The sequence below is a fragment of the Symphalangus syndactylus genome, chromosome 2 (genome assembly GCF_028878055.3).
Source record: "Symphalangus syndactylus isolate Jambi chromosome 2, NHGRI_mSymSyn1-v2.1_pri, whole genome shotgun sequence".
Lineage (NCBI taxonomy): Eukaryota > Metazoa > Chordata > Mammalia > Primates > Hylobatidae > Symphalangus > Symphalangus syndactylus.
The window spans coordinates 94,751,691-94,767,244 of record NC_072424.2 but is presented as its reverse complement, the minus strand read 5'-3'; the positions used below and the strand labels follow the sequence as shown (position 1 = coordinate 94,767,244).

Genomic DNA, 15,554 nt, shown 5'->3' with positions numbered 1-15,554 from the left:
TCTTCATCCTGCAAACCATGAGAACTTAAGAGATTTGAGTAGACTGTTTAGATTGTGTAACTGCATAAACGAGACATGTCAGCCAAATGGTTTTCAAACCTTCAATAAATAGTTTCATAGTTAGAATATTTTTTCTATCACTTCAAATTTTAGTTTTGAATATTTGTCAGTTTTCACAACTTTTAGAAATTTAAGTACACATTTGCTAATGGCATAAGTTTAGGAAGATCTGCCATTGGAACTATTGAAATTATTTTAACTATAAGAGGATCAGGAATTGTCAAATCCAACCTTCCTTTTTACAAATTAAGTAAATGAGATGATTGAACGTAAAATAATTTATTCAGTCTCAGAGGTAATTATTAGCAAAATTTTTATTGGAGTCTAACTTTTGATTCTCAAGCTAGTGCACTGGACTCTCCCACAGAAAGTTTTTTCTACCCTAAATTCAGGCATGTGTTATTCTTTCACATCTCTTGGGGAAAGCATACTTGAGCTATTTTCAGAAAATTAGAAAAGTGACAAATAACTTATAATGCTACTGTGCTGGTATACTTACAAGAAACCCACACAGAAAGAACAAATGCATATTCATGACAGAACTGGAGCCTCAGCAAATCAGCCTCCCAGGCCATAACTGATTGTTCCTCCTCCCCAAACAAAATTTTAACAAACCAGATTGTAATCAAAAGTTTGGGGAAATAATGAAATTATGAATATAATAAAGGACATAAAGTGTCCCTGGCAAGAACAAAATTTTCTTCTTTCTCATAATTTTATCACATTTATTTCTAGACTGCATTTCTTTAAGATGTTTAGTAGACAAAAACTTAATTACTGTCATAGACAGATTGGATGTTGGGTTCCCATCCTGTCTTTCTAGAACTTATAATGGTAGAGCCAAAGGAACTGGGAGCACTTTCGAGTCCTTTAACACCAGATATTTTAGAAGCCCTGATTTCTTGTTTACTTATTTGATATAAGATTTAAATAAGTTGGAGACAGAGCTTGCAGTGAGCCAAGATCACGCCACTGCACTCCAGCCCAGATGACAGAGCAAGACTCCATCAAAAAAAAAAAAAAAAAAAAAAAAAAGATTTAAATAAGCTTTATATTTAAAATACAGTAGAAATTCATTTTTAAAAATTATGTTTAATTTTTAGCTTTATTAATCTCTTTTCAAGTATAATTATTCTTAATTTTTTAATTAATAACTAATAATTATCATAAACTGATATAATAGCACAGTTAATCCCAATCCACTCTATTTATTAATCTATCTTAATTTAAGAAATGCTTCAAAGACTTTCAATGCTTGGATTTTCCATTTATGAGCACCAATTATCATTGCACTGTCAAGGAATGTTACTATCAATAAATAGGGAAAAATAATATAGAAAACAAGAAAATAAATAATTTAATCCTTAAAGGAAGGAAGTTATATGACAAAATAGAAAACTAACATTTGTTGGATAAGCATAACTAAAATTTACCTAAATCTTCATTTTAGAAAGGTTTGCACTTTTCATATATTTTTTCTCTTGTGTGGACAGTCATGTTTATTCATCTCAATATGTGATTTGGTGATATAGGAAAAGAGAAACAGAGAAATATAAACCCCCAAAATGATAATACACAGTATGATATTAAATTGAAGTTAGGAATAAAGGAATACTCTTATTTCCACTAGAGAATTATAATTAGTAATCAAAAATCTTTTTACAAAGAAAAAAATAGACTCATAAGATTTTAACAGGTGACCTTTTATCAAGCATTCAGGAAACAGACAATTTCAAGCTTACTAGATTTTTTTCTGACAATAGAAAAAAAGGATAACTTCCCAATTCACTTGAAAACATATATGTCAAAACTAGACAAGAACAGAAAAAGAAAAATTATATTTCAATCTCACTTATTACTATACTTGACAGTATTAAAAAAATATTAAACAAAATTCAGTAGTGTATAAGTACAATCATACTCAAGTTAGGTTTAAATTCATCATATTAACAACAAACAGAGGAGAATGCTGTATATTATATAATCATCTCAACTGATGCAGGAAAAAGTTTGTTTAAAATCCACTACCATTCATTAGCCTCTCTTTCTCTCTCTCTCTCCCCCTCTGTGTGTGTATGCTATAAATAGAGGAAAACTTAATTATTATACAAAGAATATCTATTAGAAGCCCACAGCAAACGTCTTACTTAGTGGTAAAATACCCTTGAAAATCACAAACAACGTAAAGTTGCCTGCTCTCACCTTTTTTACTCAACACTATACCAGAGTTTGTAGCCAGAATACGAATGAACTCAAAAAAGTAATGACAGATTAAGTACCAAAAAGGAAGAGACAATATTAGCATTATTTGCTACTGATGTAATTGATTTCATTGAAAAACTAAAACAAATTACACAAAAATTATGGTTAACAATAAAGTTTTTTTAGCAAAGTTGCTGAATACAAAATCAGTTTAAAAGTCAATTGCAACAACATGGATGAAATTGGAAAATATCATGGCAAGTGAAATAAGCCAGGCACAGAAAGACAAATATCACACGTTCTCACTCACATATGGGAGATAAAAAATTTGATCATGTGAATTAAGAGAATAGAATAGTGGTTACAAGATGCTAGAAAGTGTAGTGGGTAATGGAGGATAATGAGGAGTTGATTAATGGTAATTACTTTAAATGTAAATGAATCAATCCTATTGGAAGACAGATATTGGCAGAATGAAGTTAGACAAAACAGACTCTAAATTTTAAAAAGCATGTAAGAGACAAGGATATTATATATTAACAAAATTTTGATAAGGCAAAAAAGATCTAACAATCATAACCTTTTATGTACCTAATAACAGGTATGTACAGATAACAGATAATAACAGATAATCAAAATATATGAAGAAAAATTAACAAAATTAAAGGGAGAAATGAACAGTTTTACAATAATTGTTGGAGACTTTAACACCTCATTCTCAATAATGGACAGAACAAACAGACAGAAGTTAAGTAAGAGTATAGAGGATGTGACAGCACAATAAACCAACTATATTGAACAAACATATACAGAATAATCTACCCAACAACAACAGAATACACGTTATTTCAAGGGCACATGGGACATCTTCCAGGATAGACCATATGTTAGGCCACAATAAGTCTCAGTGAATTTGAAAAGATAGATGTCATACAATGTACCTTCTTCAACCAACATGGGATGAACTTGGAAATAAATAATAGCAGAAAACTGGAAAATTTACAGATTTGTAGTAGTTAACCAACACATTCAAAGAAAAGCCCCAGAGTTGGCTTCAGCAGTGAATTCTACCAAACATTTAAAGAGGAACTAATATCAATACGTCTCAAAGTTTTCCAAGGAATTGAAGAGGAAGGAGTACTTTGTAACTTATTCTATGAGGTCAATATTGCCCTGATACCAAAGCCTGACAAAGACATTGCAAGGCAAGAAAACTGCAGACCAATATCCCTTATGAACTTTGATGCAAAAACTCTCCATAAAATATTAGTAAGCCAAATTCCACAGCATATTAATAGGATTACACACCATAAATAAGTGAGATTTATTTCTGGAATGCAAGGATGGTTCAATAAATAAAAATCAGTAAATGTGTTACATCACATTAATGGAATAAAAAAATGATAATCTCATTAGGTACAGAAAAAGTATTTGAAAAAACTCCATATCCTTTCATGATAACAATACTCAACAAACCAGCCATATAGGAAAACCACCTCAACATAATAAAAGTTCTTTATGAAAAACCTATAGAAAACATCATACGTAATGATGAAAGACTGAAAGCTTTTCCTCAAAGATCAGGAACAAAGCAAGTCTACTTTCATCACTTCTACTCAACATGGTACTAGAAGTCTTAGCTAGAGTAGTTAGGCAAAAAAAAAAAAAAAAAAAAAAAAAGACAAGGCATCCAAATTGAAAAGGAAGAAGTAGAAAATCTCTGTTCATAGATGATATAATCTTATATGTAGAAAACCCTAAAAATTACACACACACACACACACACACACACACAAAACTAATAAATGAATTCAACAAAGTAGCAGGATTCAAAGTCAGCATGCAAAAACTACTTGCATTTCTATTCACTAATAATGAACAGCCTGAAAAGAAAATTAAGAAAACAATTTCATCTACAATAGCATCAAAAAGAATAAAATACTTAAAAACTAATTTAACCAAGGAAGTGGAAGACTTGTACAATACAAACTACATAAAAGAGCTGAAAGAAATTAAAGAAGACATAAATAAATAAAAAGACATTCTATGCTCATGGATTAGAAGAATTAATATTTAAGATAGCAATACTGCCTAGAGTGAGATATAGATTCAATGCAATCCTAGTGACAGTTTTTTCAGAAAAAGAAAAATCCATCCTAAAAATATCTATGGAATCTCAAGGGACCCTGGGTAGCCAAAAATCTTGAAAAAGAAGAACAAAGTCAGAGAAGACTTCCTGATTTCAAACGTACTATAAAGTTACAGTAATCAAAACAATATGGTACTGTCATGAAGGCAGACATATAGACCAATGGAATAGAACAGAGAGGCCAGTAACAAACCCTCACATATATGGTAAAATAATTTTTGATAGGGGTGCCAAAACCATTCAATGGGGAAAGGACAGTTCTATCAACAAAGGGTGCTCAGAAAAACTGGATGTCCACATTCAAAGGAATAAAGTCAGACCTTTACCTAACATCATATACAAAAATTAACCCAAAATGAATCAAATATCTAAATGTAGGAGCTAAAACTATAAAAATTTTAGAAGGAAATATAGAGTAACAGATTAATGACATGTGATTTGGAAAAAAATTTTTATATAGGACACTAAAACACAGGCAACAACAAAAAATACACAAATTGTACAATTGTACTTCATAAAAAAAATAGTTCTTCAGGAACTATTTATAATCCCAGCACTTTGGGAGGCTGAGGTGGGTGGATCATGAGGTCAAGAGATTGAGAACATCCTGGCCAACATGGTGAAACCCTGTCTCTACTAAAAATACAAAAATAAGCTGGGCATGGTGGCACACGCCTGCAGTCCCAGCTACTTGGGAGGCTGAGGCAGGAGAATGCTTGAACCCAGGAGGCAGAGGTTGCAGTGAGCTGAGACTGCACCACCGCACTCCAGCCTGGTGACAGAGTGAGACTCCATCTCAAAAAAAAAAAAAAAGAAACACTTTTGTACATAAAAGTTATGCATATAACTGTACATGACACTATGATCAGAGTAGAAAGGCAATGTATGGAATGAGAGAAAATATTTGCAAATCATATTTCATAAGGGATTAATATACAGAATATATTGAGAACTCCTAAAACTTAACAATATAAAAGTAAACCATATGATTCATAATGGGCAAAGGATTTGATATACACTTCTCCAGAGAAGATATATGAATGACTAGTACATACATTAAAATATGCTCAATGTTACAATCATTAGGGAAATGCAAATCAAACCCTAAATGAGACACCACATCACACCTACTGGGATGGCTACTATAAACACAAAAACACACACAAACACACACAGCAAAAATAGCAAGTGTTGTCAAGGATGTGAAAAAATTGGAATCCTTGTGTATTGTTGGTGAGAATGTAAAATAGTACAGCTGCTATGTAAAACAGTTTGGTAGTTCCCCCCAAAATTAAAAATATAATTATTATATGACCCAGTAATTCTACTTCTGGGTATATACCCAAAATAATTATAGCAGGATCTCAAAGAGATATTTGTACATCCACATTCATAGCAGCATTAGTCACTATAGCTTAAACGTGGAAGCAACCCACACGTCCATTGACAGATCAATGGATTAGCAAAATGTGGTACTGTATGTACATACAATGAAATATCATTCATCCTTAAAAGGGAATGATGTTCTGACATATGCTACAACATGGATGAACCTTGAGGACATTATGGTAAGTGAAATAAGTCAGTCACCAGAAGACAAATACTGTATAGCTCTACTTAAAGAGGATTCTAGAGTAATAAAAATCATAGAGACAGAAAGTAGATGGTAGTGGCCAGGGATGTGGTAGAGGGAAGATGGGAGTTATTGTTCAATGAGTAGAGAGTTTCAGTCTTGCAAGATGAAAGAGTTCTGAAGGTGGATGGTGGTGATGGTTACACAATAATACCAATGTACTTAATACCACAAAACTGTACACTCAAAAATGGCTGAGATAGTATATTTTATATGTAGTTTACAACAATAAAAATATGAACAAAAACCAATTACAAATGAAATAAATGTTCAGAGCAACTTTATGCTTTCAAAGTAATTTATAGAGAATATTGTTATAATCTTGGAATATAAACAAATTTTTAAAAAACAAGATATAAAAAGTACTAACCATAAAATAAAAAAAAAAACTTCATCAAACGATACAATAGAATATTGAGTCATACCACTAACAGGAAGAAGTTATTTACAACATGTAACTTACAGGATATTAGTATCCAGAACATATAAAGAACTCTTAAGATTAAAATTTCAAAATAGAAAACGATATGATCTGAACAAACATTTCACAGAAAAGAATTGACCAATAAAAATCCAAAAATATATTCTAGCTCATCTGTTGTTAAAAACAATTTCCAAATAAAAAACACAGACATGATTTTTCACCCACAAGACTGGCAAAAACTAAAATGTCATTTAATACCAAGCATAAGAATAAGGTACAAAAGTAATGACCACACACAGCTGGAGAGACAGAAGTTGATACAACCACTCTGGAAAATAATTTCACCTTTACTAGTAAAGTTAAAGATGAGTATATCTTAGGACTTGGAATTCGACTCCTATAGATGTCTACCTGCAGAATTGTTTGGGTCAATATTGTTTTTCAGGCAAAAAAAAAATCCCATCCACAATGGAATGAATAAATGCATTGGGATAGTTTCCTACAATGGAATATTACACAGCAGTACAAATAAATTAGAACTTCATATATCAGCATTAAAGAATCACAAAACCTAGCATTGAATGAAAACAAAGTCACAGGGAAAACAAGGAGCCTATTTTTATGTAGGATACAACTGGGCAAATAATAAACAATATGTTGTTGAGAGATCTATTTGTAAGTGGCAAACTTTACAGAAAAACAAACAGTAACACCATATTCTGGAGAGTGGTAACTTCTGATGAGTAGGAATGAAAAAGTGATTGAAGAGGGTGCGCAGAGGACTTCTCTCTTTTAAGTTATGAGAAAGGGCTTGAGTTTTCATATTATGATTATTTTAAAAATTCTATGCATGTGTTTGTGTGTTTGGGTGGATGCTGTGAATAACACATTTCCCAATAAAAAATGTTAGCATGCTAAAGAAACACATATTAAGAAATAAAGTATGTAACTTTAATTCTAATACTTTTAAAAACTCTCATATTGGTAAATAATAGTTTTGTGTAATCAAAGCTAGCAATATGTGCAACATCAAGAAGGGGCAAAAGGGCCCCAGAAAACCTTAAAATTAGTTTTGTTTCGGATGTTAACAACTGGATATAAAGATGATATAAATTGCATAAATTGAATAATATCCAGTAAGTGTAACACAAAAAGAAAGAGAGGAGTGATCATCTTTAAAATAGTGAAATATGCTCATTCTAATTCCACTAATATATTTGCTATTACAATCAAACTAAAAGAGGGGCCAGATCATAGGCCAGCTACAGAGGTCTGGGTTTGTTTTGTTTTTTCCTTTCTCAATTGATAACTTTGGTACTCTTGGGTGAACTATTAAGAATCGTATTTCTAAAAGAAAACAAGAAGGACCCTACAGAAAAGAAACAAATATTACTAGAAGGCAAGAGGGTCTGATTTATGAGGAAAGATTAAAGGACTTAAGCTGCACAGCTTGGCTAAGTGATGACAAAGGAGAGTATGATAACAGTCTACAAATATTTGAAAAGCATATACCAAGGAGGGAGGATTTGATATTTATCTTGGTACAAAGTTGTTCAACTGGCTATGAATGGTTGATGTTAAGGAGAAGAAAACTTAGGCTATCAAGGAAACTTCCTGGTAGAAATGTATGAAATCAATGGACCCATTCCCTAAGAAATAATGTCAACTTCACTAGCTGCTTGAAACAAAAATTTGGCCCACACTAGAAGACCCACAGGAAAAGAAAAGCTTTCTTTGATGGGGAGAAAATATTATAATTAAGTTTTTTTCATTTGTTTTATTCCTGTGACTTAACAGATTCTGAAACAATCTCTAAGACATTTCTGAAATTTAAACCACCCCATTTATGAATAAAAATTTTAAAACAATAACAATTATTACTACTAAGTAGTAACACTCTTACCATCTTTTTCCTGTTTTTATTTTGTTTTTGTTGTTTTTTGTTGTTGTTGTTTGCTTTTATATTTTGAGCTATTTAAAACTTTTTAAAAGATATAGAGAAAAAAATAATAAATACCCACTTACCATCCTGATTAAGACATGAGACATTTCCAATACTAAAGCAGCCTTGCCTAATCTCATTCCCTTCTTCTCCTACAAGAAATAATGTTCTGGGCTTGGTTTAGATCATTTCTACTCAAACATTAAAAAATTTACCTAGTATGTAAATGTTCTTGATATTACACTGTTCTTTAAAACTGGTTCCATACACTATGTATCCTTGTATTTTCAATGTGCTTTTTTCACTTAACTTTAGGTTTTTGAGATGACCCTAATTTGATTTTTTTTTTTTTTTTTTGAGACAGAGTCTCGCTCTGTCGCCCAGGCTGGAGTGCAGTGGCGCGATCTCGGCTCACTGCAAGCTCCGCCTCCCAGGTTCACACTATTCTCCTGCCTCAGCCTCTCTGAGTAGCTGGGACTACAGGCGCCCACCACCACGCCCGGCTAATTTTTTTTTGTATTTTTAGTAGAGACAGGGTTTCACCGTGGTCTCGATCTCCTGACCTCGTGATCCGCCCACCTTGGCCTCCCAAAATGCTGGGATTACAAGCGTGAGCCACTGCGCCCGGCCCTAATTTGATTATTATAACTATCATTCATTCGCTCATACCCAAAGCAGTATAGCACTCCATTGTATAAATGTATAAAAACTTATTTCCCATTATATCATAATGAACATTTAGATTATTTTCGAGTATTCTGCAATTATAAACAATGTCGCAGTGAACATCCTCATACACACCTCCTTGTGCACAATGTGAAGGTTTCTTTAGGAATGCAGTCATAAAGTGTGTAAATCTTCAACTTCACTAGATACTGTCCCTTCTACTCTATATGAGAGTTCCTTTGGTCCATATTCCTGTCAACAGTGTGTCTTTAGACATTTTAATTATTGCTAATGTAATATATGTGAGACAATCATACATTAGGGTTTTAATTTTCATTTCCCTGATTAATATTTAGATTGAGCACCTTTTTATTGGCAAGGGGTGGCATTCAACATACGTTATGGACACTGGTCAACCAGAATGCCAACTAGCACTCTTAGTCATTCTTTGTTTATCCTGAATTAATTGCTTCTTCATATACTTTGCTATATTTCTGTTGGGTTGTCTTTTCATTATTGACTTGAATTCTATACATATTCTAGAACAGTGCTGTCCAATAGAGCTTTCTGTTATGATGGAAATGTTCTGTATCTTTCCTGTCCAATACAGTAAGCACTTGAAATGTAGCTAACGTGACTGAGCAACTAAATTTTTTACTTTACTTAATTAATAGTCACATGTGACTAGCAGATACAATATTTTACAACATAGTAATAGATATTAATTCTCTGTCATACAGTGCCTCTCAATTTACAATGGGGTTACATCCCAATAAAACCATTACAATTGGAAAATATTGTAAGTCAAAAATGCATTTAATATACCCAACTTACTGAACATTATAACTTAGCCTTGCCTACCTTAAACATGCTTGGAACATTTACATTAGGCTACAGTAGGGCAAAATCATCTAACACAAAGCTTATTTTATAATGAAGTGTTAAATAACTCATAATTTATTAAATACTGTATTGAAAGTGAGAAGCGGAATGGTTGTATGGGTACTCAAAGTACAGTTTCTACTGAATGCATATCCCTTTCACGCCATCACAAAGTCGAAAAATTGTAAGTCAAACCATTTTAAGTCAGGAACCAACTGTATATAATTTATAAATACCCAGTTATGCTTTACATATTTCACATATATTTGCTTTTGTGTCCTTTTTTTCATAATTAACAGTTCTCTATATCATTAAAAGAGCCTTTTAATAAATAATATTTAGCCACACAAAAGTACAATAAATTATGTAACCATTTCTTTGATATTAGTCATTTAGGTTACATATAGTTTCTCACTGTAATCAATAAAAATTTTGTGCATAATTTTCTGTCTGCATTTTCTATTTTCACTACGAAATTTACCTATTTTTATTTTTATTTCTATTTTTATTTCACTATGAAAATTTATTTCACTATGAAATAAAAATAGATTCAAGGCCGGGAATGGTGGCTCACGCCTGTAATCCCAACACTTTGGGATTGGGTCTGTAATTCCAACACTTTGGAAGGCCAAGGTAGGCAGATCACCTGAGGTCAGGAGTTCGAGACCAACCTGGCCAACATGGCAAAACCCCGTCTCTACTAAAAATACAAAAGTTAGCCAGGTGTGGTGGCGCGTGCCTATAATCCCAGCTACTTGGGAAGCTGAGGCAGGAGAATCACTTGAACACTGGAGACACAGGTTGCAATGAGCCGGTATCATGCCACTGCACTCCAACCTGGGTGACAGAGCAAGACTCCATCTCAAAAAAAAAGAATAAAAAAGATTCATACAAAATCCATACAAAAGCAGAATTAGTAGGAAAGGATATAAATACTTTAAAGACTCTTGGTGCAGATCTTCCAAACATTTTCCAAAAATTCATTCTGCCTTCAGCAAGATATGAAAGAGTTTATCTCATCCTACCTTCACCAACTTCCCAATAATTTTTAAATATTTCATAGTTTCATATTGTAAAAGGTTATCTTAATTTTTGTTTATTTGGTACTCCTTTCTTCATGCATTTATTAACTTTTTATTTCTACTGTGAATCATCTATTCACATCTTCTACTACTTATTGTGGTCTTCATATTTTTATAGGATTTCTTATGTACTATGGATATAATTTTATTGTCATGTTTGCTGAAGATATTTCCCCCAGTTTTTCCTTTGACTTCAAATTTTGCATATGATGCTTTTGATATAAAGAAGTTTCCAATGTCTGTGTTTTTCTTTTTCCTATGAAATTTCTTAAACTGCTTTTATGCTTAGAAAGTGAGTAACTCCTTCCATAACTGGGGTAGATATATATATATATATATATTTCCTCCTAAGTATTATTTTTAGAAAATTTTTGCAAAATGGTCAATTTTTCTAACATCCCCTGAATAACTTTATTTATATAGTACTCCACCTTTCTCCAAAAAGGACACGGAAAAATATTTTCTTCCTTCATTTGTTGTAATTTCAGTTTGGTCATATGCTAAAACCTTATAAATACTAGGGTCTTTTGTCAGGTACCTAATCTCCGCTGCAGATTTGTTCTATCTACAGTTGACTCAGTATCATAATGTCATAATATTTTGATATGTGGCAGACAAATCCCCTTTTCACTCTTCTTGTTTACATTTCTCTTAACTATTACTTCCTGTATATTCTTCTAGATTAAGCTCGTAACATATTCATCTCCAAAAATTAATTACCCACTCAAATTTTCATTAGAATATAAAATGTCTACATTAATTTAGGAAGAATTGAAATATTTATAATATCTAGCATTCCTATCCAGGCACATGGTATGTCATTTCACTTGTAGTTTTCTTTTATGCTTTTATTTTTTTTCCAAATAGGCAGTATGCTTCTCTTATTATAACTGTTCCTGAATATTTTGCATTTCTTCTGGCTCATGCCATTTAAATTTTACAGTCTTCTACCTTTCTTGTCTTCCACAAAGACTGTTGCTACCTATCTCAATAAATCTGTGAGAAAATTAAGTCCTACAGAAAATGATTTGAACAACCATTTTTCAATTCTCTCAAGGATGGTTCTTAATCAATACCATTCTAAACACTCATGCACGAAAGAGTTTATTCCTTATATTCAGTGGGTGTCTTAGGGCATTAGGGCTATATTCTCTCTAGAAAACCTGCTTGAGAATAGCTAGGACTTTCTTTTAAGTTCCTCAAACTCCTACTTTCTTTCCATGATTTTTGCCACAGCACATGACCTACACTACCATTCCTGAGAGAAATGCAAAACTACCAAACAGAAGCTATCTCAACTTTCTGCCACAAAAATCTACAAATCTACTTGCATCCGAACTTACCCTTTCTCTTTCTAGTTTTAGTGGAAGAACTGCTCCTCCTCTCTAGGGCCAATTCCTCTACTCTGACCTCCTCAGTGACCTTGTGCTCTCAACTTTCCTTTCTTTAATATTTTCAGTCTTCATTCTTTACTGTATCTGTTTTATTAGCATTAGACATTAGTCTAATCGTCCTTCAAAACTAAATTGCAAAAAATTAGCTGGGTGTGGTGGGGTGTGCCTGTAGTCCCAGCTACTTGGGAAGCTGAGGTGGGAAGATCACTTGAGCCCAGGAGACTGAGGCTGCAGTGAGTCAAGATTGTGCCACTGCACACCGGCCTGGGTGACAGAGTGAGACCCTGTCTCAAAAACAAAAACAAAAAATCCCAAATCCCAAGTCCTTTTCCAATTATCACCCTGAACTTGACTAAATGTTCTACATTCAATGCTACTTCCCACTCATTTCACAAACCAAACCCCAGCTCGCCACTGAAAAGGCTCTCCCTGAAATCATTAGTTATCTCCACCTAACTAATTCCATGAATCCTTTCCACTCCTTATCTTGATGACTTTTCAGCACCATCTGAGCATTCCCTTCTGTAGGGAGCATTTTTTCCTCCTAAATCCTGTGACACTGTATTCTCCTCCTTCTCTTCCTACCACTCTAGACTCTCCTCTGTTATCTTGCCGACTCTTCCTCTCTCTCACTTTTCACAACTTTTTTTGGTAACCTCTTGTCTTCTCATTCATTTTTTCCCTAAGCGTTTTTATCCATTACCATGGCTTCAATCACCATCCAACTAAATCTTGAAGTCCTCCTTTCCAATCACATATATCCAACTTCCCACTTAAAATTTGTGTTAAATGTTTCACAAACACATCAAATATGACAAGTCCCAAATTAAACCCCTTATTTTTTTACTCTTTCTGCCTGCTTCTCCTTCAATATTTCCCAACTAAAATCAGTTACTTCTCTCCATCCATAGGGCTATTATTCTGGTCCAGATCTTCTCTTACACAGACTATCCAGATAGCCTCCAATGGATCTACTGGCTTCCTGCCTTACACTCTTCTAATGTATTCTCCATGTCATGGTCAGAATGAGTTTTATAAAACACAAGTCTGATGGCATAATTCCCCTTTAGTGGCTTCTCATTACAGAATTCTTAACCTAATGAGACTACACACAATCCAGCCTCTACCTATTACATTACTCTCTACCTCATTCTACACTATAGCTACGCAGAATTTTTTTTATTTTTTCTACAACATGATACACCTCTTGCTCGCCTTCACATATGCCAGTAGTTGACATTTGGCAATGTCAGAGACGTTTCTGGTTGTCACGACAAGGGGTTGGGGGTCTGCTACTGGAATGTAATGCGTAGAGGCCAGAGATGCTGTGATACTACTAAGCATCCTACAATATACTTGATATCTTCCGTAAACATTATTATCTGAACCACAATTTCCATAGTGGAAAGGCTGAGAAACCCTGGCCTATGCTATTCCATCTGTCTTAACCACTCTTCTTCCCTCTTCCCCTATTCCACTCCTCCTCCAAACTACCACTATATTCTCAGTTATTTCCTTAATATCGCTTCCTGTGTAAAATGTCCTTAACCCCCTAAACCTAGTTACTCCCATGACACCCTGTAGAATTTCTTATAATTACTTGTTCAAGATATGCTTTCCTGCTATACCGTAAAGCTCTGGAAGGGCAGGACCAAATCTCTTCATTCACCATTTTGTCTCCTAGTACCTGTAATATTATACATCTGTTAATTAATATCTTGACCATGGGTTTAAAAAAATAGAATCTTTCTCTGACCTCTTAAAAAAGCAAATACAACTCTCAGCCTCATTTTTCTTAGCTGTAAATATGCTGACACCATACCTCACAGTTATGAATGTTCAAATGAACTGTTGTATATGAAGATTTGCACTGAAAGTCTTATGTCTGAGCACACCAATGATGGTTGGTCGCCCTAAATACAATTTTTTTTTTGAGACAGGGTCTCACAGTGGCACAATCATGGCTCACTGCAACCTCTCCGCCTCTTGGGCTCAAGTGATTCTGCTGCCTCAGCCTCCTGAGTAGCTGGGATTACAGGCATACACCACCATGCCCAACTAATTTTTTGTATTTTTAGTAGAGACAAGGTTTTGCTATGTTGGCCAGGCTGGTCTTGAACTCCTGGGCTCAAGTGATCCACCCACCTCAGCCTCCCAAAGAAAATAATTTTTTAAAATTTCATTTGTGTCATGAAAATATTTTATTATCATTTTAAATGTATTTAGAGTAGTTCTGAGCCTTTAGAAAGCTCTTAGTTGTGTTAATTTCTATAATCATCAAAGTAATGGTACACTATTATTGCCTTCAGGTATCCACAGAAAATGATTAGGCTATAGAGCTTAATCAGAATATTTTAATTTTAGTAACAAAATCTACAACAATATTGGTAGTGTCCTCTTCTAAGGAAGAAAAAGTAGACTTGAGAAATTTTTTTCTTTTATTGCATGAAACAAGACTTGCCATTTATCGGCAGAGGGCTTGCTAATACCACCAGCCTCATCAAACTAGTAGAAAGAACACCTGAGAGAAATTACTTAAATTCCCTATTGACATAAACTTTACTCAACCAAAGTGTATCTCTAAGTCAATATTTTTGCAGTTTCACAAATGTTTATCTAATAAAGAGCTATTATTTCATTGATAAAAAGAGCAATCTGGAGGATTTGTATTATGTAATTAGCCATTAACTGTATTAAAAGCACTGGTGGAAAGAAATTGGCCATTTAGTGGGTTGGGGGCCTTATATTATTTCTTAAAATATGCTTGCATCATTTCACCAAACTAATGGAGTTACACTTTACCTCAGGTCCAGATTTACTACACAACACATTGTCATGTGCCCTTAGCTTGGCAGCACCTCTTCTTAATGATTAGTTAACTTGAGAATAATGAAGGCCTTATCACGTGTCTAATTAGCCATGCAGTCCCTAATGGTAGTCTAACTCATTTAGATAAAGTCTGTTCTTGAAGGAGGGGGTGGAGAGGAAGCCTAGGGAGAAAGACTGTATACACGTGTGTACGTGTGTGTGTGTGTGTGTGTGTACACAAAGTAGTAAAACAAAACATAGTGTAGCATAGCATTTGGGCTCCTTGATAACTAATAAAAGTTTTGTCTAAAT

The 15,554-nt window shown here is 33.7% G+C and overlaps 1 protein-coding gene across 1 annotated transcript in view; it reads right to left on the bottom strand.

Annotated features, from left to right (window-relative positions):
* Positions 1–15,554, bottom strand: part of RFX6 (regulatory factor X6) — a 55,128-nt gene that overhangs the window by 21,265 nt on the left and 18,309 nt on the right. The window lies entirely within an intron of this gene.